The sequence below is a fragment of the Mesoplodon mirus genome (genome assembly GCF_964341445.2).
Source record: "Mesoplodon mirus genome assembly, chromosome: X".
Lineage (NCBI taxonomy): Eukaryota > Metazoa > Chordata > Mammalia > Artiodactyla > Ziphiidae > Mesoplodon > Mesoplodon mirus.
In genome coordinates this window covers 4,855,098-4,881,736 of record NC_138981.1, presented here as the reverse complement: position 1 = coordinate 4,881,736, position 26,639 = coordinate 4,855,098, and the positions used below count along the sequence as shown (strand labels likewise).

At 41.9% G+C, this 26,639-nt stretch overlaps 1 long non-coding RNA gene across 1 annotated transcript in view; it reads right to left on the bottom strand.

Annotated features, from left to right (window-relative positions):
* The window catches only part of LOC309796429, a 65,126-nt gene extending 47,997 nt beyond the window's left edge, over positions 1 to 17,129 (bottom strand). Inside the window, exon 1 of the long non-coding RNA XR_014292455.1 lies at positions 17,025 to 17,129. This is a non-coding gene — a long non-coding RNA (uncharacterized lncRNA). The remainder of the gene's footprint in view (positions 1 to 17,024) is intronic.
* Between the last annotated feature and the right edge of the window lie 9,510 nt (positions 17,130 to 26,639).

Below are 26,639 nucleotides of genomic sequence, written 5' to 3'. Positions count from 1 at the left end.
CTTCCATTCCCCTAACCATATTTTCCTGACAAAGGGTACTTAATACAAACCCCACGGATGACACTAACAGGAGAGTCTTAGATGAGAAGCTGCCACATACCAGACCTCCAGCAAATAACTTTTATATCATGAACACCCATTTTCTCATTTCTAAAATGTGCACAGTAGATCCACCTGCAGGGTAGCCATAAGGATGAAGGACAATTTCAATCAAGCCCCTTAAAATACAGTAGGTTTGCCGACTAAAAGTGGCTGTCACCATTAAACCCACCTGAATAAATTCCCCCTCAACCGGTCCAGGTGATTTTATGAATCTTGACATGTCCTCTAAGAATATGTTATATCTCCTTTGCTTGAATAAGTGCATGGTTTATTTAAAGTGTACTTTTCTTTGAAGTCTTTGTGTTTTTTTCCCTTATCCAAATGTAAAGCGAAAACATTTTGAATTACTCCTGAGAATGTGCATGAACCAGTTTTCTAATATAAGAAACATATAGTTTCCTCATTTAATACACGGGACTATTGGTTGCATTGTTATACTGACAACGTGCATGTTTAGTAACAGAAAAGTCTGGGGGCTGTGTGTAATTTTTTTTTTCCATGCAACTGTGGTTTCTGAAAAGTGTAATGCCCTTTACTAGTCTCAACATTTGTTTCCATGTTCCAAGGAAGGATGTACTAAGACACAAAATATCAGTTGAAGAATGAGCAAGAAATTCCAGGTCACCCAGCAACTTGACTGACAACAGTAGGCTTTCCGAAATCTCCTTTAAACACTAAGGTTTAAAAAAGTTATTCCATGTAAAATTTCAAAGGTTCGATAATATCACGGTTTATAAAAGTTATTTCATGTAAAATTTCAAAGGTTCGATAATACCATTGATCAAGAACTGGCCTACGTATACTGGAACAATATGAAATTATTGATTCCAAAAAGGATAAAGCATGATTTTTAATGAATGATTTATGGCACCGCATAAAACAGCGACAGCAATTCCTTATATGCGCCATCAGGTTCACTCTCAAGCAGGTCCTAAACGTGACAGGGGAGTCTTAGTTGTTCTTTGGCATCTTTTTTTAAAAAAATTATTTATTTATTTACTTTATTATTTATTTTTGGCTGTACCGGGTCTTAGTTGCAGCATGCAGGATCTTTAGTTGTGGCGTGCTTGCGGGATCTAGTTCCCTGACCAGGGATCAAACCTGGTCAGGTTCAACACATGTTTATATTAGGCAAATTTTCCTCAGTTCAGAGTTTAAGGGGGGTAAAAACATCACTTGGAATTTAAAAGGCCAAGATAAGGAAACAGGATCAGGAAATTGTCTTGAATGAGGTTCTAATGAGGAAGGAAGACCTTTAGAGGAGAATCCAAGTTATATGAGAATCTAGGTGCACTTACGACTTGTGTATCTTTTAATGAGCTCTTAGGAGCAAAGAGGGTGCCATCATAATCCCACCAGACATGAGAATCAAGTTTGGAACCTTCTTCTACCCTGAGCTTGGATGGGTTTCTTTGCCCCCCACCCTATAGCATAAAACATTTCATTCCTGTTCAGTGGGTTTGACCACCAACTCTCCTCTCCTCACAGCTAAATTTAGAATCAGGCAGGCTCCTAACCCATTAGTTTCTGATCCAAATTACACTCTCTTTTCAGTTCCAAATAGATTAGTTCTTTTCTCCGCTAGATGAGATATATTGAGGTAATTCAAGGAAGTCATAATCTGAGTGAATTACTTTTTCTGCCAGCACTATTAGTTGGCCAAAGCTACTTTTAAATGTTGAAAAGCCACTGGTGAGTAAATCTTCAAGGATTGAGATCCTAGGTCACATTGATTTAGAATATTTACCAATGATGGAATAGTTAAGAGGGCTTCTCTTACTGAAAGAGTCCCACTTGTAAGAAACTACCGTTGTTTCAATGGAGTCTCAAGTTTGCTATTTTTGGTGAAATGCTCTTACTAAGGGGCCATATTATATAAAATGGAAGGTGGTTTTAAAGCATTTTTATAAAGATTAATTTGCTTCAGGGATTACAACTTCATCAGTGCAACAGGAAAACGACCATATACTGAAATTTTTTGCCCTTTTGTCTATTTCAAAGTTTCGTAACAAAACCATGGAATCCAGCAGTGAGAAATAGCTCAATATGACAAAGTCACGTTATTCGTTAAGTGTGAGGAAAGGTAAGAACTTGCAAATGAGGTGATGCTTACTGTATCCTCCTTAGTGGAAACAGAATCTGCCTGCACATAACACTTAAGCTTCCTGATAAAGACAAGGTCAATCTTCTGCTGCTAAACAATAATTACTCATACCCTGTGTGCACAGTTGGGCTGGTGAAATAGAAAAGCAAAAAACCCCACAAAAAACGGAATAAGCCAATGAAAGAAAGATTAGTGAAATACTTGGATATATAATCTCAGGGTCAATAGGTCAAAGAATTGATTCTAAAATATAAGTCAAAATAAAATAGGATGTAGGTCAAACTTCTAAAGACCTAGCATTGAGAAAGAAGGCCATTTTCCAACGTGGTCAGTTTTGTTTGGGGACCAAGAAATACAAATATTTTTGACTAAATATTTTAAAATCACAAAACAATCACTGTCAATCTGGGATATAAAATAAGTTCTGATCCTCTAGTTGAGGATAAATATTTTGTAAGGGGAATTTTAGGAAGCTATATGCCATCTATGTGGCCAGTCTGGAAGTCTCATTGTAACTTGTGGATGGAATTTCTGGTTCAATGTGGTGAGTGCAGCCACACATTTGCCTACCTCCCTCCTGGTACCCTACTGAAGTAACAGTTACGTTATAGAAGATAAAATAAATGTCAACACCATGGTAGGGTCAAAAGATGAAAGGGTACTACCATATTCCCAGAACATTTCTAAATGGAAATGAGACTCCATGGGTAGATAAATGATAAATGAACCTTAGAAAGTGATGTGTGTGGGACCCAGAGATACTATGTAGCTAGAATCATGGCGGGGGTGGGGGGGTACATGGAGGTCTACCAGATAGCCACTCACCCCATTATGGTTATGGAGCAGCTGCAGCACCTGTCCTGAGCCGAAGCCCCCAGACCTGCCTTCTAAATATTGTGAGATTTTCACAGAAGAGCTCTTAATGCAGCTGAGGACGCAAGAAGAGAGGAAGAGCAAAGACCAAGGTGATCTGAGATCACTCTCTGGATACAGGAAACAAATTCATTGAAGGAAGGTTTACCATGGGGGTGAAATACACAGGGTCCTCACTTCTGTGAACTCATCCTTCCCTTTGCTTTTGTTGGGATCCTAAGAGAGCCTGTGTGACCTCCATGGGCCCCCTCAGAAAAATCTGCCTGTGGACAGGACCTGTCATCCCCACATTTTTGACAGAAGCCCGTAAGAAACAGAGCCACACAGTGGGAATGCAGTCACTACAGCCACCTACGTGAATCCAGGCTCTTATTTAGTAACAGAAGTAGTCAAACAAAGACCAGCTGGTAGGAAAAGAAACAAACAGAATAAAAATACGCCCAAGTCATTCTCAAGATGCCGAAGAACAGGGACTCCCCTGGTGGTCCAGTGGGTAAGACTCCAAGCTCCCAATGCAGGGGGCCCAGGTTCAATCCCTGGTCAGGGAACTAGATCCCGCAAGCACGCCACAACTAAAGATCCTGCATGCCGTAACTAAGAGCCGGTACAGCCAAAAATAAATAATAAAGTAAATTAATTAATTAATTTAAAAAAAAGATGCCAAAGAACAACTAAAAACATTCAAGTCAGGTATAACAGAAGAAATAAGGAAAATCCTCTAAAAACCTAATTAGTATCTTCAGGGACACTCGCAAGGATGTTCCATAGAAAAGTGACATAATGCTATTTTTAAAAAAAGGAACAGTGAATGATAATTACTAGATAGTTCACCCAAAGTCTCATAACAGAACAAAGACAGCTAAAGAACAGATCTATGATCCCATAGGATAAAACGGAGTGAATATTCCAAAAAAGAAAAAGAATGTATATATATGTATAATTGAATCCCTTTGCTGTACAGTAGCAATTAACAGAACATTGTAAATCAACTCTACTTCAATAAAATAAATTAAAATAATATTCCAGAACATAGAGCAAAAATGACAAAGAAATAGAAAGTAAATTGGAGGCATAGCAAAGCTCAAGAAAGTAACACATCACAGGCTACTGAATATAGTTCCCTGTGCTATACAGTAGCAACGTGTTGTTTATCCATTCTAGGTATAATAGTTTGCCTCTGCTAAGCCCCACCTCCCAGCCCATCCCTTTCCTAACCACCCACCCACCCTTGGTAGTCATTTTCCTTACTTCTATTTGAGGAGAGTTTTCCAGAGGAGGGAATCAAGAAACTAGAGAGAGGCAATACATCAAATCATAGAATAATTTGATCATTTGTCAAAGAAAGGATTGTGACTTTGGAATGAATGAGAAGAAGGCAACGAAATGAATAAACAGCCACACCACCACACATTCTGATGAATGAAAACCCAGAACCACAAGGATGAAGATTAAAAGGCTAAAAGCTTTGACAGAGAGAAGGAGAAGATGATATTTCTTGAAAACACATCTCATCGGGCTTCCCTGGTGGCACAGTGGTTGGGAGTCCACCTGCCGATGCAGGGGACGCAGGTTCGTGCCCTGGTCCGGGAAGATCCCACATGCCGCGGAGCGGCTGGGCCCGTGAGCCATGGCCACTGAGCCTGCACGTCCGGAGCCTGTGCTCTGCAACGGGAGAGGCCACGACAGTGAGAGGCCCGCGTACCGCAAAAAAAAAAAAAAAAAAAAAAAAACACATCTCATCACTTCCCTGGGGACTCGAAAACAGAAAGCTATGGCTGCAAAGTTCAGAAGGAAAATGTGTCCACACCAGAATTTTACAGCCTAACTATTAAACAATATCAGAACTTTCCCCAACAATCAAGGACTCATAATTTTTAGCGCACATACACTTTTTCTCATAAAAACAAATCCTCTGGTATATGTTCTAGCAAAAAAACTTAAGTATAGGGAGAGATAAAACATTCAAAGAACAATACAATGGATATTCAGTGAAGTACTATTTTACAGCGGTATAAATGGACGATTGATAGCTGGACACACCGTGGATGACTTTTACAAACACCATGTTGAGTGAAAGCAGCGAGGCAAGTACACACACAGGGACACACAAAGAGTTCCTACTCTATGAGGCCACTGATGTCAAGTTACGCAACAGGCAGAAGTAATGTGTTGTGACACCAGTCAGCACAGTGTTACCTCGGGGTGGGAGTGAGTGTGCCATGGTTCAGAGTGGCCATGAATGGAGCTTTCTGGAAGAGAGTCATTTGCTACCTTCTTATCTTGGTGGTGGGGACTGAAATCTGTTCATTTTGTGAAAACTCATCAAGCTGGACACTTACTGTGCACTGTTGTGTGTGTTCTGCTACAAGAAAAAGTCTCCTCAAATAGAAGGAAAATGACTGGAAGAGGGGGTTAGGGGAGGGACGGGCTGGGAGGTGGGGATTAGCAGAGGGAAACTATTATACCTAGAATGGAGAAACAACAAGGTCCTACTGTAGAGCACAGGGAGCTATATTCAATAGCCTGTGATAAACCATCATGGAGGGCTTCCCTGGTGGCACAGCGGTTGAGAATCTGCCTGCTAATGCAGGGAACATGGGTTCGAGCCCTGGTCTGGGAGGATCCCACATGCCACGGAGCAACTAGGCCCGTGAGCCACAACTACTGAGTCTGCGCGTCTGGAGCCTGTGCTCCGCAACGAGAGGCCGCGATAGTGAGAGGCCCGCGCACCGCGATGAAGAGTGGCCCCCGGTTGCCACAACTAGAGAAAGCCCTTGCATAGAAACGCAGACCCAACACAGCAAAAATAAATACATTAATTAATAAGCTCCTACCCCCAACATCTTCTTTAAAAAAAAAAATCATGGAAAAGAATGTATATAAAAATATATGTATAACTGAATCACCTTGCTCTACAGTAGAAATTAACACAACATTATAAATCAACTACACTTCAATTAAAAAAAGAAGAAAATGACTGCCTCTTAGGTTCCATAAAATCTCCACGCACTTGTCAGAGCTCATGCTGTATGCTTTGCAGTGAGAAAATGAACCATCCCGGCGTGAAGGAGATGGCGAACCCACGTCAGGGTTTTCTCATCACCCGTCTATAGGTTTAAAGTCCACTCTGGGATAGCGAAGGCTAGTGGGAAACATCCCAATGGTTTAGCTAACAGCGTAAGACGGTAAAGTCGTCTGGACATTACCCTGGCCTACTAGGGCCGTGGAAAATCTCCTTGAAATCTGAAATATGCATGTTTAGGAAAAACAAAGGGATGAGCTTTTTGGATTGAAGGTACCAAATCTTTTTTTCAGACCACTCACCAGCGTGGAAGGAGTCACTGGACCATGACTGCTAAACAAGAGAGGGGAATTGGAGGTAAGCCCACTGGACCCTAGGAGAGGTAACTGCCCTGACCTCCATCTTCTCACGAGTCATTAGAAACCCGTCAGAACGTGGAGTGGATATCTGGGGAGCAGACAGCCCACAGGAGCGATCACAATAGCATCAAGAATGTCATACGGTCAACGGTGCCCTGATTGATGAGTTACTCTAGCTGAACGGACCCTGTGCCAGTCACTCTACAACTCTTGCCCCTCTTACCCCTCACGGAAGCACAGTGAGATAGGGCACGTTGTATGCACATCTTAATATGGGCAAACGGTGGCTGATGGGGTGGGATTACTTAGACAGACATGGGCGTTCTGCCTCTGGAGCTCTCAGCTATGAACTGTAATGATGTACCGATGCTGAGTGACAGGCATGTGGCATGTGTACAGGTCCCCATCTTCCCATTGAGGAATGGCCCTCCCTCTCACCTAAATGGCTGTGGTGGGACCACCAGGTGTAGGCGCCCACCTGTATGTCATCAACATCCATGAGCCCTGTTAGGACTCTCAAGTACAGGTGTCCATCCATCTCCCATTCAAAAGGATGCTCCTGAGAGCTGGACCTGGCTAATCACAATGACTCATTCCTCTGATATGTTCACCTGCCCCAGAGGTGCGACATCATCACAGCAGGTCTAATAAGTGTCCTTCAGAGAAGTTCTGTGTATAGTAGCAGAACAGACCACCCCAAATATGCTTCTTTGGCATAAGGATTTTTTCGAGCTGATTATTTTGAGAAACGGCAGACAGGAGAGAAGCTGTGGAAACAGAGCAGAAGTGACTCTTTTGAAAGGGAAGTTTATATTTATAAAGGAAATCTTCATGTGTAAGGGTGCCACCCACTTTGTACCAGGAAGAGGATGATGCTACGTCACAACAGAATCTTATCAGTGAAAAAGGCAACAAGTTAAATCTGCATAACAAACCTTACCCTTGTTTACTGTAATTTCCATGGTAACCCCACCATGACTGCTCCGTGCCCCCCCCCCCACACACACTCTCTCTCTCTTACTTCTCTGTCTTTATCTTTAGCTGAAGATGGCATGTAAGCTGGTGGCTTAGTCTCTATCACAGAGTTAATCATTTTCGCTGGATATGTCCCACATCGACATGAGGTAGACATATTAATAAACTGTTTGTGGTTCTCTTGTGGATCTGTCTTTTATTGCGATGAGGCTTAGCCAAGAACTCAGAAGGGCAGAGGGAAAATTATATTTCCTCTTCTGATTAATCTGGCTTATGCTAGGTATCTATCCCTTGCCACCAAAGGCTCCTTTAATATAAATAGAATAAATCATACCGCTATGCACCTTGATAGGTACATCTGAGGTAGTTTTGAGTAGATGCTTTTTAATCCCATTTTCAAACAACGAAGTTGCATTTCTTTCTTACACACAATCTATTTTAAGGTATTTACTAATCCCAGGGAGATACAGAAATTTGGAACCAAGAAAACCTTAGAGGAAAAAGAAAGCTGAGTGGATAATGAAGATTCAAAATAGATTTTCAAGCAGCAGCAAGCTCCCAAGAAAATAAATGAGAACATGAAAGCCGCTTTGTTGTGCAAGCTAGCTTACACACCTCAGGACGATGCACAGCTGCAAGTAGCTACACACACAAAAATTGCCACTTGTGATTAAAATCTATACGTCTGTGAATAAGATCATCCCCCCTTTCCCTCACCAATACACATACAGTGACATCAGCTCTGGCAGGGCCTGAATTTGTGTCTCTCTCTGCAATGCTGTATGGTCCCTCCCACCAAGAGAGGTATATTCACATAGTAGGTGCTCAATAAGTATGTGTTGATGAAATGAAGCGAATCTGATTCTCACCAGATTCTACATTTCCCCTCAGGCAATTCCTAAATTCTCCTCCAAGCCCCAGTAGTCTGAGTTCAAGGGTTCTAGAATTATGCCCCTTTGCCATACAAGTTCTTTTGAGCTAAAGGGAATTGAGAACCAGCAGACGCAGGAAAAGCTCTTTACCTTTCCCAAACTGCCTACACATAGAGTACATACATTTCCCCTTTTGTAAAGGAAATGTGTATAAAGGAATGTGTCCCATTGGCAAAGATGTCCATAAGCCAGGAAGGGAGCTACTTCCAGAGGCAGTTCTTAACCACCCCGAGAGACACTTATCTACCCAAGGAGATAAAGTTCCTCCCTGACCTCCATGAAGTCACCTTGATGAAACCTTACAAGACCAGGACGAGGTGGCTGCACCCAGCATGCAAGGACAGACTGTCACCTACCAAACACAGTGTCTTTGACTAGTACTTTCAGGGAGAATGGAGTTAGACTGGGGGAGAAAAGAGTGAAAAGTAAACCCTAGCAAGAAAAGGACAAGGAGAGGAAGAGGAGGAAGGAGAAGAAGAAGAAGAAGAGAGGAGGGGGGGAGGGGGGGAGGGAAAGTCGGGGGGAGGGGAGGGAGATGGGGAAGCAGCAGGGACAAGAAATCAGACTTCACGTGGAGCAAGTTCTGACTTCCTTGGCTCAGAGGAGCCACAGAAGGAAACAAGAGAGGACAGAGCTGTCGGCTACAAACTGGCACGTGCCGGCTACCTCTATAAGGATTAAATCATCACCTGCTGCAGCTGCTGACTTTCAACAGCCCCTGAAAGGAGCTCAGGGAGGAGAGCAGAAATGACACACTCGGGGCTCTGGGAAAAACTGGCAGAACGGGTCTTCAGAGAGTTCGATCTTTTCAGGAGCCTATTTTATGAGCCCAGTTCTTGCATCTCCTCCTATCTACAAAAGCACTAAAATGTTTCATGTCTACTCCTTGGGACTAACGGTAACGTGCACGAGAGTAGCAGAAACCTGCAAAAAATATGTGCTTGGGCTTCCCTGGTGGCGCAGTGGTTGAGAGTCTGCCTGCCGATGCAGGGGACACGGGTTCGTGTCCCGGTCTGGGAAGATCCCACATGCCGCGGAGCGGCTGGGCCCGTGAGCCATGGCCGCTGAGCCTGTGCGTCCGGAGCCTGTGCTCCGCAGCGGGAGATGCCACAACAGTGAGAGGCCCGCGTACCGCAAAAAGAAAAAAACATGTGCTTGATTGCGTGTACTCCCCCTTCACCAAAATCACATCTCTACTGACCTACCTCTCGGGAGCAGTTTCTCAGAGCTCTCTGACATCTGAGGTGCTCTCTCCCAGGCTACATCCTCAATTTGCCCCAAATAAAACTTAACTGACAACTCTCACATTGCGCTTTTTTTTTTTTTTTAGTTGGCAGAGTTTTTATGTCAGCTCAAAATGATGTAAAGAAAGAAAAAGATAGTGTCTTGCATATTAGGGGAAAACAAGGCATCATATCCCATGAAGCCTGAAGAGAATACTTAGATGAAATAAAGAACGACTGTTCCTCTCTCTCTTTCCCTCGGATTCTCTCCCACACAAGCCCGCATTCAAATCTGGATTAGGAGGTGAATTTAGTATTTATAATCAGATGCATAAAGTGTATATTTCTTGCATCAAGATTATCCTCTTCAGGATCACGGATATATTGAATTTCAACATAAATGAAATGAATAGAACTCTTTCAGGTCAGTGCATCTTACTAGGAATTACCATGTTCGCATACGTGGGAAAGCCAGAGTAGGCATTAACCTCTTTTGCAGTTAACTTGGGGGATAATTACTGCTGTGAACGAGGAATATTTTTAAAGGAACTAATAGCAAATACTCGCCTTATGTCCTTATATTACGAAAGTTAAAGTGGAGAAACAGATGGACTGTCTATGGGACGATAGAGCCAGAGGTGTCCTCTTTCCTTGGCAATGACCTCGGGGGGACAGTGCCTCCCTCTTTCTGCCCAAGAGGGTCTGGCATACGTGTAACTTCCCACCCACAAGACAAGGAGGCTTGCAGTGACCAGCACTGACGCTCAGCTTCCTCTGGAGGCTGGCACCTCCAGGGTTCTGCAGGGGGGTGTTCTCCACAAACAGAGTCACCACAAATAATACTGCGACTTCACACCCTCCCTGGGGTACCCCGTGCCCCTGGCCCAGATGACAGATCACAGTGCACCTGCTGTCAGCCCACGCACAACTCTCCACGGGATGCTGAGAGCCAGGAACCCAGGCAACGCCCTCCTCCTCTGCCTGAGCACCCCAGGCTGCCCACTGCAACTCTAGGCTCTTTGCCTGGGAGCTGGGCCTGAAAACAACTAATCGATAAATGATTGCAAGGATGCAGTTTGGAGAGAGAAAGAAGCTGGCCATTTTAAGGCTCTTTTCTAGGTACGTGTGCATTCTGTGTGGAAAACGTAAAAAGATACTGCATGCAGACATACAAGGTCTAATGCTTAGTTTATCTTCAAGGAAGATTCCAGTAACTTATCTTTGCTGTCAACTCAGAATTTAAAGATAGAGCCCCAAAACAAAGAAAAATTAATGTATTCAATGGCCCATTTCTTGGAAAGCTACTTACAACATTTACATAAATGGCATAGAAATGGTTCTAAACATGATCCATTTAGACCCTGGATTATCTCAAATAGTTGACAAAAATTGGAAAAGACATTGCTGTTCATCATACTATACCTACCTAAATCATATCTACATATATGCACATGTATGCATATAAAGCACTACATACCGTATATGACATCACATTACATTCAAAAGCACTATACTGTTATATATGCATTGTTATATAATAAAATATATATTATATCTAGCATTATAATAATTTATAACATTATAAATCTATATTATACAAATTATATTAATATATACTGTAACATGTCAACGTATTATAGCATAATATATTATTATATACTCTGTATTTCAATTTATTCGATTTTAATATATATGTATATTTCTCAGTACCTTCCCCAAGAGGTTCTTAAGTTTGACAATTTTCACATGTAGCTGAATTACCCTCCCTTTTTCTCTGAACATAGAACCCGTATCTTTTTCTCAGCACTTTAGCTAATGGAAGTCACAGAAATGAAGAGGAAAATCTAATAAAAATGTCTTCTTTTTATTTTATTTTTAGAAGTTCTATCGTGTAGAGAACTTTAAATCCTCCTGAAGCTTAAGAAAGGTTTGGCCTCCACTGACCTCATTTCCCCAGTGTCTTCCTTTTGGGTCCTGAACAAGCAGAGTTGATACTTTACACCAAAAAAAAAAAAAAAAAAAACCAGACAATTTATTCACCCTCCTTGTTCTAAGGACATTCAATGAATCTCTAGATACGTTTGAAAAATTCATATATCCTTGAGGCAGACCTTCCCATGACAAAATGAAGCAGATATTTTTTAAGAGAGGAGAGAAGAAACGCAAACCACCAAAATCCTACAATTATGTAAATATCTATTAAAATTCAGTCAGAGTGAATGAACAGTCTGGATTAATGCACGAATGTCTAAGGTCTCTTGAGCAAGTAGGGGAGGAAAAATCTTTCTCCCTCTACCCTTCTAGGTTCACAGTCGACCTCTGAAACTCTTCATTGGTGAGATTTATGGGTGGTCCTTTGTAAAATGAGAAATACCTAGAGAATACGTTTCCACGGAAAGCCCAGAGCCAAGATGTGGCTGTCAGATGGTTTTCTCACACTCACAATTCACTCCAGGTAAAGTCTGCAGCCTAAATATGGTCCCTCAATAAGATGAGGAAGCAACTGTGTCTCCATCACCCCCATCCCCACCCCCAATCAGACCTGGTTTAGCTTTTTCCAAGGAGGGAATCATAAGAGTAGCGGCCGTTTAAGTAGGGGATTCTCCCTGGATCACCCCTGTTGTAGCTTTTTCATGGACACTCAACTTTACCCGAAATCATCCTATTTGCTTGTTTGCTCACATATCATCTCAACTCAACTCCCCTGCAGGAGGAATTTGTTTTTGTTTCCGTTACCTAGTCTGACCCTCTGTCTGACGAGTGACCTCAGCTTTTGATTCCCATTCTTTTCTGATGAGCAATGCATCTCTAGATTCTGACTCTGGCTGCATTCTCTTTAAAATAACGAAATACTCAGTGGGCACTGACCACAGGTCAAGCACGATTCTAACTTATCTACAACTATTAACTTGTTTCATCCTTCAAACATCCCAGGGTGGAGGTGCCACCATTTCCTCGTTTCACATTTGAGGACTCTAAAAATCAGGAAGGCAGACCTGCCCCAAATCATGCATCTAGGCAAGGGAAACATGAGGGTTGAAATCTGTGCTCCAGAGAACTGAAAGTACCAAGAAGTTCCCATGCCTTAATCCCTGAGCCTGTGAAAAAGGCAAAACAGTCTTTAAAGATATAATTATGGGGACTTCCCTGGTGGGTCCAGTGGCTAAGACTCCGTGCTCCCAAGGCAGGGGGCCCGGGTTCAAACCCTGGTCAGGTAACTAGATTCCACAATGCATGCCGCAACTAAGAGTCCACATGCCGAAACTAAGAAACATCCCGCACACGGCAACAAAGACCTGGGGCAGCCAAATAAATAAATAAATATTTTTTAAAAAGGTATAATTATGAGTACTAATGAGTTGACCCTAACTAAAATAGGGAGATTATCAAGGTGGTATCCAGGTAGGTTCACGCAATCACCTAAGTCCTTCAAAGCAGAGACAGAAGAGGACATGAGAGAAATTCAAAGTACCAGAAGGATCTGGTATGGCATTGCTGGCTTTGCAGACGAAGGGGGCATGAACCAAGGCATGTAGGTAGCCTCCAGAAGCTGACAATGACCCCTGAGAGAAAGCCAGCAAGGAACCAGGGACCTCAGTCCTGCTCTCACATGGAAATGAATTCTGTCAATCACCTGCATGAGACGAGCAGCTGAATCTCCCCCCAGAGCCTGCAGGTAAGAGCCCAGCCCAGCGAACACCTTGGCCTCAGGTGTGTGAGACCCTGAGCAGAGAATCCAGCCACGCCCACCAGGACTTCTGGCCTTTACAACTATGAGATCATAAACGGATGTGGTTTGAAGCTGCTAAATGGGTGGTAACCTGTTATGGGACGGCAGCGACAGAAATGGACCACAGAATGTAAGCAAAGCAGAAGCAGGATGGTTGCTGTCAAGAGTGATGCTTCTCTGACCCACACCCTGATACTGAGACAAACATTCAACTCACGGGGCTCTTCGTACCCAGCTCTTATCTCTTCATCTTCCCCGAGGAATCCCAGGCCTCACCACCAAGCACCTCCATTCTCCAACATCCTGTCCTAAGCCCAACCCCTCGGGTAACATGTTTGCAGGGGGAAAAAGTCACGGACATTTCTGAGTTCAGTGGCTATCTCGCTTCCCTGCATCAAGGGCAAGAGGAGCACCTCACACTCCATCACCCTGACTCCTTCGCCTTTGTCCTTGGTATTACCAAAACTGATAGACTCTGCTATGCATTTTTATGCTGGTCTTCCAGGTGAATCACAACCTAGTAACGTCCTTGCCTGAAGATCTCTCTCTATTCATTCTGCCCTTCTGTGTCTTCTACACATTTGTGAACGCAGTAGAAATATTTTAGATAAATACAGAGGAACAGTAGAGCTATGGATAAAGGTGTGTCTGATTTCTACAATGGATTCTCACCTGTCTTAGAAAAAGTGCAAGTTCCTTCCCACTACCCCCATGGACCCTCATAAACGGGTACCCGCTACATCACTGATGATGATCCACATGATTCCGGCCACGTTCCCTTTACCCACTGCATTCTGGAAAGAGGACTGCCTTTCCTGCTAACCACTCTACTACAGCAGCACCCAGTAACTGTTCGTTGGATTGATTTGCTTCCCTAGGAGGGGCTACACTGGAATTCCTCACCCCTCCCAGGAGCTCTCCTGGTCTTAAGACATTCTTGTATTTTCAGAACTTGGTCAAGAAGGGAATCGCTACTCTTTGGGCCACCAATTCTATGAGCGCTTGTCACCTGGCATATGATATTTAGGCACTAGGGGAGTGTTAGTAAGGCTACTGACTTATCTCAGTTTACTTACAGAATCTTAAAGACACACACTACTATATATAAAAAATAGATAAACAACAAGGTCCTACTGTACAACACAGGGAAATGTACTCAGTATCTTGTAATAAACCATAATGGGAAAGACTATGAAAAAGAATACACATACATAACTGAATCACTCTGCTGTACACCAGAAACTAACATAACGTTGCAAATCAACTATACTTCAATAAAAAATAAAATAAAATTAATCGAGTTAATTAAAAAAATCTTAACGAGGGGGTTTCTGAAAAAAAAAAAGAAAAAAGACACATGGAGAAGAGGTCAACCCATGAAATATACAGTATGCACTAGTTTCGCATTGCAACTTTAATAGCAAATATACAGGCATACCTCACGAAAACTATCAATCCCTTCTAACCAGGGTTTGGTCTTAACACAGGTATTCCTGGGACTTGGTCTCAGCCCTGCTCTTGATCCAGAGACCCTCATCACATGAGTTTCTTGTCTTGGGCTAAGGTGGGGTGGTACCTGGATGATGATGATGCAAATTACTGTCAATTAAACTGGCATCACAGTTTAATATCTCATGAAACCTGAACAAGAATTGTTTCTGCCTCTGAAGTAAGTTCCTGACTTGCATTTTCATAATATTTAGTATTTAGGCACTATTTATCATAGTACCTATCATAGAGGTAACCTAATCAAATTAAATAAAGCCTCGGATGCTCATTTGTAATCTGTAAATCATTAGAACAAGGTAAGTTGGGGCCAACTAGAAGCTCCATAACTAGCCTCCACTTACCTAGTTCCCCAGGGGTTAACTTTACTCTTTTTGTCTGTTAAATATGTGAGCTCTGGGTGCAGTAACAAAATCTAGTTTCTGAGCTCCTGGTGAAAGAGCCGTGGGGAACAGGGTAACTCTTATCAATATATTTCCAATCTCAAGGCCCCCTCTGAGGACCCAGACTATTGAGTTTTTATTTGTTTTCTTCAAGGTGGACCTATAACGAGATATTCCACATCACCCATGCCTCTAGCTCAGTAAGGAATCAACTGAATATCTCAATTAAGTGTTGGTCACCAAATGCCATAGGGGGCTAGTCTAAAAACAACTGGCTAAGGAATTTCCAGGTTAAAGTCGACCTAAATGCAATGTGTAATCCTGGATTAGATCTGGGGCTGGGAAATATATACGTAATATTGGGGAAATAGACAAAATTTGAATACAAAATGTGGATTAGGGCCTCCCTGGTGGCGCAGTGGTTGAGAGTCCGCCTGCCGATGCAGGGGATACGGGTTCGTGCCCCGGTCTGGGAGGATCCCATATGCCGCGGAGCGGCTGGGCCCGTGAGCCATGGCCGCTGGGCCTGCGCATCCGGAGCCTGTGCTCCGCAACGGGAGAGGCCACAACAGTGAGAGGCCCGCATACCGCAAAAAAAAAAAAAAAAAAAAAAAAAAAAATGTGGATTAGATAATACAATATTGTACTTGGTCAAATCTCTTGATTTTGACCATGTATACTAGTTATCTAGAAGGACGTCTTTGTTCTTCTTAAAAAACACACTGAAATATATAGGGATAAAAGAGCATGAAATTACTCTCAAATGATCTGGAGACGAGAGACAGACAGAGAGAGAGAGAGAGAGAGAAATGTAAATGAAATGTAAACAACTGGTGAATCTATATAAAATGTATACAGTTCTGTGTACTATTTTTGCAACTTTTCTGTGTTTAAAATAATGTTAGAGGGCTTCCCTGGTGGCGCAGTGGTTGAGAGTCCGCCTGCCGATGCAGGGGACGCTGGTTCGTGCCCCGGTCTGGGAAGATCCCACATGCTGCGGAGCGGCTGGGCCCATGAGCCATGGCCGCTGAGCCTGCACGTCCGGAGCCTGTGCTCCACAACGGGAGAGGCCACAACAGTGAGAGGCCCGCGTACCGCAAAGAAAAAAAAAAAAAAAAAAAGATGAATACATAATATTAAATAGACTATGCAAACCAAAAAATGAGGTTACAAGATTTGTAATAAACTTGAATTCATTTCCATTGCATTTGTTTTAATCTCCAGTTGCCAGTTTTATGAGATTCAGTACCCAATGTATTTTCAATGAATTCAACATAGAAAACGCATTTGTAGTATGTTTACAGTTGTTTAAGACCCTGGCGCAATCTGCTTCACCTTCCAAAAGAAAAGAACAAACCCCCAAATTTCTTCTTTGATTTGCTTGCTTCATTGTCTCCTTCTTTTAGATGGACATTGACCCTTAAAGATTTCCTTTCACTTCAAAAACTATGTATTTGACATGGACATGTGCTTACATAAAAAAGGGAACGGAAGGATGGGCTACAGCACTGATTTTGTGAAATCCAAAAATCTGAATTACGGTTTCTCAGTTTTCACAAACTCTTCCAGTTTCCGTACTCATATAACCCAATGAAAAGAGATTTGGAGACCACATTATGTTTTACAACCACTGATAGCACTTGAACTAAAAACATTCTCTTGTCATGTCTCGTTCGTCCTCCTGAGCCATCTTATCCATCACTTACCCCTACACCATGTGGCTGCGGATTCGAGAATTATTTAAATTCAAATCCACTGTCTTTTGTGCTTTTGCTAGTTTACCTTGTGAAACTTTAGTGATGATGCTGCATTTACCTGAGCGTTACATTTGCTGTGTCCTGACTTTCCAATGAATAACTGAAATGTTGCTAGAAGATTTTCCTCGGTCAGGGCGCCTCTCAATCTTCCGTGCCCTCAGGATCCAGATTTAATGTGAAGGTGCTTCCGTAGGAATGGAGTAATCAAATTGTCTCCCAGGTTGGATGGAAAAGGTTCTTACACGGCTACCTCGATTCAAGAATTGCAAAGGAATAAATAAACAATAAATGGTTTTGCAGTGCCAAGAGGATAAAACAGCCAGCAGAAATGGGAAATAATTCTTATCACACCAAACTCAAAGCAGAAGAACTCCTGCAGTTTAAAGAATGTGGCTCTGGAGACGTATCAAGTCCCAAATATGTCTCTATGAAAATTTACTTCGGTCTACTTTATGGTATCTTATTAGTTACCATAGATTCACAGGTTGGAAGCTTATTAGATTCACAGGTTCGAAGCTTCCTTGGGGGAAAAAAATATGATATAAATTAAAAGGATTCCTAGATTTTTGTAAATTGAGTCTTATCTTGCCTTTATCTTGTGTTTGTATTATATAGGGGACCATCTACATCAAAGCAATAAATCAGACCACCAAAAATCCGAATTTCCAGACACACAGTGATTAATCCAGAGCTTACTAGGCTGAAGTGACTCCAATGTAAGAACACAACTCCCACCTCTAAGTGCAAACACAAACAGATGATCAGCTTTGTCTTAAAACTTCCTCCCTCACATGGGGCCAATCAGAGTCCTCCTTCTGGGGACAGGACTTTGGATCTAAAAGTATCCCATCCAACATGAAATGGTTTCCTGAAACTGGAGACAGTTACGTGGCAGCTAAGTGGAGAAAGACAAACCACAACAAAATAAGAATGTAGCACGTGGCCATGTGTTAAAACGTAAAGTTTTCAGGAAAAGGTAAAAATTGTGACTCTCATGCAGCTATAAAATGAATAGGCATTAAAGATTTCATTTCACTCCTATAGGAAAGAGGCAGGAAGATGTTACCATCTGTGGCAAGGAAAAATCAACAATGCATATGGAGTAAAGGAACCGAATTTCAAAGGAAGCAAGTATTTTTCTTTCACTGGGAGGAGGAGAGTCTAACTCCACAGTCAGCTAGCTACAATTTCAAAAGAGATACAAAATATCTAAAAGGCGATGAAACACGCACTAGAAATCAGACAGCCCAGAAGGGTGTGCTACCGGAAATGCAGAGATTTCTATGGAAGTACATCTGGTACCCTTCCACCCTCAAACACCCCCCCACCTCCACCTCTGTAGTGGAGCAAAATTTGCCCTCTCTCATCCCCCTCCGATGTGTTTCTTTGGGAAGAGGATTAATTTAGGCTGATTAATTTTAAGTAACAGAAAACTCAGGAAGTCTTTCTTTTTACCTCCCCTTGGCTGCCTAAAGAATTTAGATAGAGGGCTTGTTGTTCCTGGAATGGAGCATCACCAGACATGTGTGCAAAGAATACGGGCCATGTGGGGTGGGGAAACTCAGCAGGGCCTGGAGATCGGAGTCCACTCCGTGTCCCACTGTCTGCACTGGTCCTGCAAACACGAGTTTATAAAATTTCCTTTTCCATCCCCTATGAATTGCGTTCCTTCTCTTTGAATCCCAAATCACTCCCCTAACATCCTCTTTTGTCTTTAGCTGAGGATGGTGTTTAAGGTGCGGGGTTCAGTCATTTTGGAAATGGACTCAGTTTTCCTGAATCTCTCTCATGTACACATGGTATTAAAATGTTATGTGATTTTTCTCCTGTTCACCTGTCTCCTGTCCATTTAATTCTTACACCTGCCAGAAGAACCTGGAACAGTAGAGGGAAATGTCTTCCTCCCCGACTCCCCTAATGCCACAAGTTTTAATCTGATCTCTCATTCAGGGTCCACACCGAATGCTATTTATACCATAAAGCCTTATTTCCCTCGACCAGGAGGCCCTTTTCACCTCTTCCACACTCCCAGACACACATCTGTAATTCTCTGCAGTACTAATCACGCTCTAATTTGAATTACAGTGACTCATGTGTCGGCATTTGCATTCCTTTGGTCTATACCAGAGTCTCAAGCAAAATAGACACAGTTTAATGAAGTTTTGTGAGATGAATGAATGAACATTGCTCATTCCTGTTGGAAGTCCTCTCTCCCTCTAATGGATATCCCAATTCTGTAAGGCATGTACGAGTTATTTTTACAGCCTTCACATCTGCGGCAGTCGATGCTTGTTTGCATATCTGCTCTGGGCAAGAACTATTCCCAGAACCAGGGGCACACACATGTGCACACCACACACACAAACACACACATTCTCTTGAGAAGTTCTCCCCCAGTATCCCAACATACTAAGATGAGTCCATTAAACACGCTGGCACTGGGAGGTCTCACCCTCTGGGCAATCCTAATTATACCCAGAGAGGAATGATGCCAGGGGACACATACAAACATATTCTCCTCCATCAGGAAGTGGGAACTTCCTGGTGTTGGAGATTTAGAGGCACTGTTCCTTTGAACCCAGGTCCAGCAAAGTCAGCATACTAGAGGGATGAAACAGCCTCATTCTGTGAGCATGCAGAATTGGTAAAAGCAGGTTAGGGAAAGATGATTTTCAGAAAAATGTAAAAGCATGACTCTCACCACAGATAAAAAATAAACACATGTTGAGGATTTTATTTCACTCTGTCAATGAGACACCCAGACAGATGTTATAACTGGTTCAAAGTGGGGAATGAGAGGGGCAAAAATGAATTGTATGGAGCAAGGAAATTGAACTGTAAATGGAGGCAACTCCTTTTGGCAGGGAGGTGGTCACTTAAAACTCTGCTGATGGGCTTCCTTGGTGGCGCAGTGGTTGACAGCCTGCTGACGCAGGGGACGCGGGTTCGTGCCCCGGTCCGGGAGGGTCCCACGTGCCACGGAGCGGCTGGGCCCGTGAGCCATGGCCGCTGAGCCTGCGCTCTACAACGGGAGAGGCTACAACAGTGAGAGGCCCTTGTACCGCAAAAAAAAAAAAAAAAACCTCTGCTGAGCAGGACAGTCTGTAAATCTATCAGTTACCTCCAATTTACAAAGGGGTGCACAATAGCTCAGAGACAATGAACAGGATGACAGCCAGCATCCTGGAGAAGTGCAGGAGATCTGATGCATAGTTTTTCATTGAAGTGCATTTTTTTTTCTCTCCAAGATCATGTGGGAAGAGGGAGGGAGAGCTAAGGCCTGTTTTCTAATATCTTTGCTGTGCATCGTTTCATTCCTCAAGAGGCCCTGCTCTACAACCCCCTACCAGTTTCTGAAGGATGCTGTGCATCCCTGTAATAAATTCTGCTCATTTTGTTGAGCATGTGTAACAGGATTTCTATTGTTTGCAAACAAAAGCGCCTTTGATAACATTCATGTCATCAGGGGAAAAAAGAGGTAAAACTTGCTGATGAGACTCTGAACCTTTGATTTCCTTCCTTTTCCAGAATTGTTTTGGTTAAAGACCTAGGGTGCCCTGGATAGACAGTCACATAGGTCCACATAGTTCCCGAGTACCTCGATGCTGGTGTGTGGTCCAGAAAAACATACAATAAAATAAATAATGGAAGAAGGCAATGGTCTTAGATGACTGTACCTGGAACAGGTGGTCAGGGTCTTAACATCATCATCATTACAAAGGAATCTTTTCTTGAACAGCAGAAGGTCTAGAAACACACGACCAGCATTTCTACTCAGCAACTGTAGATTGACGCCGAGTGCACACCTGTCCCACACCACCTGGAGTTCCCACCCAGACAATCCCATCCTTGACGATTCTCTACCTGGCCCCCAAAGACATTAGTGTCCAACCCTGCCTTGACCCCCAGCCCCAGGGTCTGGCCTGCAGGAAGACCCTTGCTCCCTCCCTGCTTCCCTCCTACAGCCTGGGCTGCCCTAGGATATCTGCTATTCCCCTTCAGGCTACAGTTGACATTCTTTTGTCTTTATTTCACCTGGAGCCACTTTGAGTCTACAGAGGAACTTTGTCACAGTTCCTCAGATACTACCTTGCTTTGCGGATGTATGGGCCCCACCATGGGCCCCAACAAACTCCCCTGAGGTTATAGTTCAGAAACTGTCATTCAGACTCAATCTTCCTATCAAACTCATCGGTGTTATATAAACAAAACAAAATAAAACAACACAAATATTTTGACCACACCATGGAAATAGACTTCTACAAAAGTCCCAGGTAAAATGTCATTTCTCACCCTAGTGCCCGGAGAACACTACCTTTCTAACATTTTTTCAAATTTTAAACATCTGTTAATTTCATTTTGCTTTATAGTGCTCTTAATTTCTTATTTCTTACTAATAATTCATATGCTTTCAAAGAATGATTTAGCTACCTTTTTTCTTTTCTCATACACAGGCTAGATGAAAATGAATGACTAAAACAGATGAAATGGTCTCTTGTTAAGAAAATTATAAATGCTTAAGTCACCCTAATTTTTTTTTTTTTTTTGCGGTACACGGGCCTCTCACTGTTGTGGCCTCTCCCGTTGCGGAGCACAGGCTCCGGACGCGCAGGCTCAGCGGCCATGGCTCACGGGCCCAGCCGCTCCGCTGCATGTGGGGTCTTCCCAGACCTGGGCACGAACCCGTGTCCCCTGCATCGGCAGGCGGACTCTCAACCACTGTGCCACCAGGGAAGCCCCACCCTAATTTTTTATATATTTCCATAATAATAAGGAGCTCAACAGAGAATGTTGAACACAAAGGTCTCCACTTTTGAGCTACATTAAAAAATTTGTTCAGTTTTCTAGACTCAGAGCTGGAAGCTTCTTGACTAATAAAGAATAGTATGGCCCTGGAAACTTTTACTTTTCCCTAGTTATGAGCCCTTTGTTTCAAATAAAATTTAACAAAATCTTAGTTTCAGTATGATCAAGACAAACCACAAGCTCACCAGGAATCATTAGAATACTAAGGAAAAGAAAAAAGTCCATCTATGACAAAGAGAAAAAGTCTTTAAAAATTTTTCTTGCAAGGAAAGAGTTGACTTTTTAAAAAGTGTTTCCTCATGAATATGGATCAAAAAATGTCTTTGTGTCCACAACTAGATTGACAAAGATGAAAAAAATTGACGCTACCTAATATCAGTATAAAATCTCAATAGATGTATAGTAGAATGTTGGAAATATGTATAAACAATCTTAAATGTGCATGCCCATCTATTCAACAAATCCACCTTAGAAATGTATCCCAGGAAGACAATCAGACAAAGGTTCAAACAGATGGGCAAACATCCTCATCACATTTTTGTTTAAAACAGAAAAGAAAGTTTAGAAACACTCTAAATATTCATCAATAGGTTTGGCTAAATAAAGTATAGTACATTTGATTCAATGAAATACTAGTGATCTACTTAAAATGGTAAGAGACAGGATGGATAGACGGATGGAAAGACACAAAGAAAAAGGAAGGGAGGGAGGTTGGGAGGAAGGAGGAATCGTCAGTGATCTAATCATCCTTGATCTCTTCTTGTAGGAGAGGAAAAGCAAGTTCACGTTTTCTATTTATTAGAGCTGCCTGTGATCATGGCAAAAACCACAAATTGCATTGTCAATACTAGGATCAGCTGATTTCTACACTAATAATTGTCATCAGCATTCAGAGCTACAAAGTATCTATCATTCCTGAGAAATTCAGGGGAAGCAAGATTCCTATTGGCCCTTGGAATCATCTGCATCTGATTCATCATCTGATGATGACAGGGTCTCCATTTAATTAACAGGTAGATCTGAGGTTGATGCATGAGAAGGTGCATCAAGGTGCATCATCCCCTTTTCTCTCCATGCCTGGCTTGGATCCAGCTCAGTGCATTTGTATTCAATCTAACCCAAGCAACAAGCCTAAGGAGAACACCATCAGGGAAATCACTGTCATCTCTTGTAACACGTATTTGTGAATGTAGCTCTGTATTTGTATTTTATCAGGACTGGGAGTCATGGGATGCTACACAAGACGTAGACGTTACAAACATGGGTCATCTGCCTGCACGACGTGTTGGAAATACCTTACTCAAAATTCTCTTTAGAGGGATTTTTTTCTCTCTCTTTTCTTTCAGTGAACAGAGGGATAGAAACATGAATTTTCTCCTAAAATGTCAAATTGTGTTTGTTCAACATTTGTGAAACTTGCTGCCTGGGAAACTTGATCAGACAATTTTGGAGTCAAACCAGATATATGACAACAGAACAAAACTGGGCATCTCATATTCTGCAATTCACACCTACAGCCAATTTATTATGAATTAAATAATAACTGCCCAGGATCAAATAAAAAAATATATTTTTAAAGGCGGAGGTTGTCTCATCCTTAAAATCCTTTCCTCTCTTCCAGGATTCCTCATTTAGAGGAAGTAGAAGCAACAAAAATACCCAAATCAGAAATTATTAGTTCTATTATCCCAATAAAAAGTCTCTAAAATGACCTCAATTTAATCATCTTGTCAGACTCATCAACAGAGTCCATTCCTTCGGTAAAATATTCTGGCTAATCTGCTAACATGCTAAACTCTTGTGATAGCAAACAGGCTAGCCTCTAAGCTATGTAAATATATATATAATATATATATATTGTATATATGATTATATATACACACATATACATATATTTTTATATATTCATTTTATACTTATATATTGTTTTATATGTTATATATAAATATATATTTAGTTTATAATTAATTATAATATATATAGTTAGTTTGATGAACCCAAGCTCCCTTTTCCAGATTATAGACACCATTCCAGGATGGATTATTCTCCTCAATGTATCCAAGAACGATATTCCGAGTACTTCCTTGGCCTAGTGCCTTAAGGGTAAAGAAAAGTGACAGAAAGTCATTCTTTTTTTCCCTTCTCCACACTGACCTAACCTACTGATAAATCCCATTCCCCTTAGCACATTGGAAAGAGAAATTTAATCACTTCCCTACAGATGCAACACAACAAATTATGGATTTTCTGGAAATGTGTTTATATTAAGTACTACTTCTCTTCCTTTTTAGCACAAAATCAATATATCCTATCTCTATAAAGTTAAATATACTGTTTGAAGTATGCTTACATGTTTTTATATGATTCCGCATTTTAACTGACTATTGATTAACTGCATGATTATAAGTCTTGATCTCTTTAAGAAATGAGCAAGCTCACCAGAATCCTTCGAAAAATGCTGTAAGAAATATTTTAGCTTTGTTTACATACTCTTGCTGGTCCAGTAACTGTAACAAAAATCCTCGCTTTCTAGTAAAGGTTAAATTAGACCAGTGGGGCTCTGACTAGTCCCTCCTGACTTGAAGATGGCCAGGCCCTCCTACCAAACTACGGCGCATGAGAATATCCCGCCTGTGTGCTCACAAGGAGAGGACGCAAACAAGATGGCACTGGTTCCCAAATCCTAAAACCCAGCCACCCTCCCCCAGAGGCAAGCAGCTCTCCCATGGGAGGCTGTTATTAAATAGGGCAGGTGGAGAACTTCCCTAGTAGTCCAGTGGTTAAGGCTCTGCGCTCCCACTGCAGGGAACATGGGTTCAATCCCTGGTCGGGGAAGTTCCACATGCCACACGGTGCGGCCAAAAAATAAACAAATAAATAAATAAAGATAAAAATGGGAAAAAAAATAGGGCAGGTGGAGGGGAAGCAATGTGGAAGAACAGCACAGAAATGTCTACCCCTCAATGGAGACGGTCAGACCATACCATTACTATGGCCCTACTCGATGGTCCAACCCAGAGTGTATTAGGAGAGTAGAAAACACAATTAAGGCAGCAACATGGATGGACCTGGAGATGATCATACTAAGTGAAGTCAGTCAGAAAGAGACAAGTATCATATGATATCACTTACACGTGGGACCTTAAAAACAATGATACGAATAACTTATATACCAAACAGAGATAGGGACTTCCCTGGTGGTCCAGTGGTTAAGAATCTGCCTTCCAATGCGGGGGATGCAGGTTCGATCCCTGGTCGGGGAACTAAGATCCCACATGCCTTGGGGCAACTAAGCCCGCGCACTGCAACAAAGACTCAGCGCAGCCAAACAAACAAACAAACAAAATACAGAAATAGACCCACAGACATAGAAAACAAACTTATGGTTACCAAAGGGGAAAGGGGCGGGAGGGATAAATTAAGGGTTTGGGATTAACATAAACACACTACTATATATAAAAGAGATAACCAACAAGGACCTACTGTACAGCACAGGGAACTCTACTTAATATTCTGTAATAACATATAAGGGAAAAGAATCTGAAAAAGAATGGATATATATGCATAACTGAATCACTTTGCTGTACACCTGAAACTAACAGCACTGTAAATCAACTATACTTCAATTAAAAAAACATTATTAAGTAAATAAGATTATTTGTATGTAATGAACTATAAATGCCACCAAATAGTGGGAAAATACGTATAATGTTTAGCTTTGAACCAAGAAGTTTTAAACAACTTTCCCCTAAAATAATATTTCATTTTTTTTAATTCAAAGAATTTGCATTCATGAAAGAAAGTTCAATCCATTGGATATCAGATGTCTCAAGAAATGTTTCAGTCAACCTCCATGTATCCCTGAACTTGGAAGTATGGATAAGTACACTGAGAAGTGTCTTTGGTTGTCATATTATTTCTAATGAGTCAATCTGATGACAATGGTATTCACAAACTGTTCAGTGGATTAATCTGATGAACACAAGCTCTCTTTTCCAGATTATAGGCACCATTCCGGATGGATTATTCTCCCCAACCTATCCAGAACAATATTCCTGGCACCTCCTTGGTCTAGTGCCTTGAGGGTAAAGAGACAGAAACTCAGCCTTTTTCTCCCCTGTCTACATTGACCTAAACTTAGACCTATCAATAAATCCCATTCCCCTTAGCACACTGGGTAGAGAAATTTAATCACTTTACTATCAGCGCAACACAACAGATTAAGGATTTTCTGAAACTGTTGTGTTTATATTAAATACAGCTTCTCCTTTTTCTATTTCGCATGAAATCAATAATTAGCAAATTGTCGGGCTGTGTGTGGCAAGGTGTGATGACACACCTCAGGAATTCCAGACGGAAGCCTGAAATCTTGAGATTTAGTTACGCACTTTACCTGCAGATGGCACGGACTGTCTGACCTTGAAAAGCCATTCCAGCTTGTCTATTTCTTCATCTTTGCACTGGGCATAATGAATACGTGAGCACACCCCACTCACAGGTGGAAATAACTCACCCAAGCAATGTGAACATCTGCACGTTGTGTGACTGCCAAGAGGTCAGGAAACCTATCATTTTGTTTGTGGGATCCTTTGGAAGAGAGCGCATTTGCATTCTGAGTAGGGGGCACACTGGTCCAAGGTTACGGCTGCTGCCAGCAATTCAGTTGCTTCTGAAAGACTGCCTTGCCCCCCGTTGGAAATTACAATGCAGAGGACAGACTTCTAGGTGTTTGTGTGTGTACAGCTTTATTTCGCCTGGGAATGGGCTCATCTGTTCATTAACAGGAATGTAAAGAAGAAATCGGCAAGGAAAGAAGAAATGGTTTTTTTCACCTGAATTGAAAACAAAATTATATTTTATATAATTA